Below are 1,075 nucleotides of genomic sequence, written 5' to 3'. Positions count from 1 at the left end.
TTATAAAAACGGACACAATCATCTTGAGTGGGCACAATCTATTAAATTGGTGCTCTATAAGAGAGGCAAAATTGGGTATTTAGCCAGAAAAATCCCAAAATCTACTGCTAATGATCTAAGTCTGAGAATTGGTAGTTTGAAAATTCTCCAGTAATGACATTGCTTATCAATTTCATGGAACCGTCTATAGGAAAATCTCATATATTCCTTCACATTGCTCTAGATATCTAGGAGTCCGTTCAAGATCTCTATTCAAATTTGGAGAATTTTTTATACATTTTTGGGTTGGAAACTACTTTAAAAATCCAAACAAAATGGTCATGATATTACTACTTTTTACAATGAGTTGGTAATTTTATATCTAAGATTGATTAATGTTAAGATGAAATTTGGGAGAATTCAAATGACAATGCTCACCACAAAAAAAAAAAAGAGGAAAACAATCGAGTCTGCCTGTTCTTCATTAACCTTTTTCTGAGTTAGATGAAGTTTGACGTTAAATCCTTGATAGAAAACCTCTACTCTCAATTCTAGAAGTCTTTTATGAAGTTAGACATCAAGAGTTCAGAAGAAAAAAGTATGTTGAACAACACTGGAATTTCTGATAATATTGAACAGGAGAACTCAGTCCTTGTGTCAAAAGAGGTTGATACTTACAAAGAATGATGAAAAATATCATGGTGTTAGTATTACAAAAATTCATAACACACAAAGGAGACATGCAAGAAGCTTTATAAAAAATCTGTAAATTGGAAATTAAAATACAAGCGTGAAGGTAAAACTTATCAAGCCACTGCTGAAGGAACTCAGGAGTCGTCTGCTAACTTGAATGCAATCCCTTTCACCAATGAGCAAATAGAGCACTTGCACAAATTATTTCAATCTCCACAATCTTCCGACTTTGTCTTGCTCTTTAGTGTAAAATGCAACTCTTTAACCATTCCTTTGCTAGGTATTATTCCTAGTTTTTGTCATTCTTAGATGATTGACTGGCTTTTTGATACCATGTAGTTTTTTGGGAGGGGAAAAATTATTATTTCACTTCAATTTCATAGAAGAACAATTACAAGTTAAA

The sequence above is a fragment of the Phalaenopsis equestris genome, unplaced genomic scaffold (assembly GCF_001263595.1).
Source record: "Phalaenopsis equestris unplaced genomic scaffold, ASM126359v1 Scaffold225189, whole genome shotgun sequence".
NCBI lineage: Eukaryota > Viridiplantae > Streptophyta > Magnoliopsida > Asparagales > Orchidaceae > Phalaenopsis > Phalaenopsis equestris.
This window is presented reverse-complemented; position numbering follows the sequence as displayed.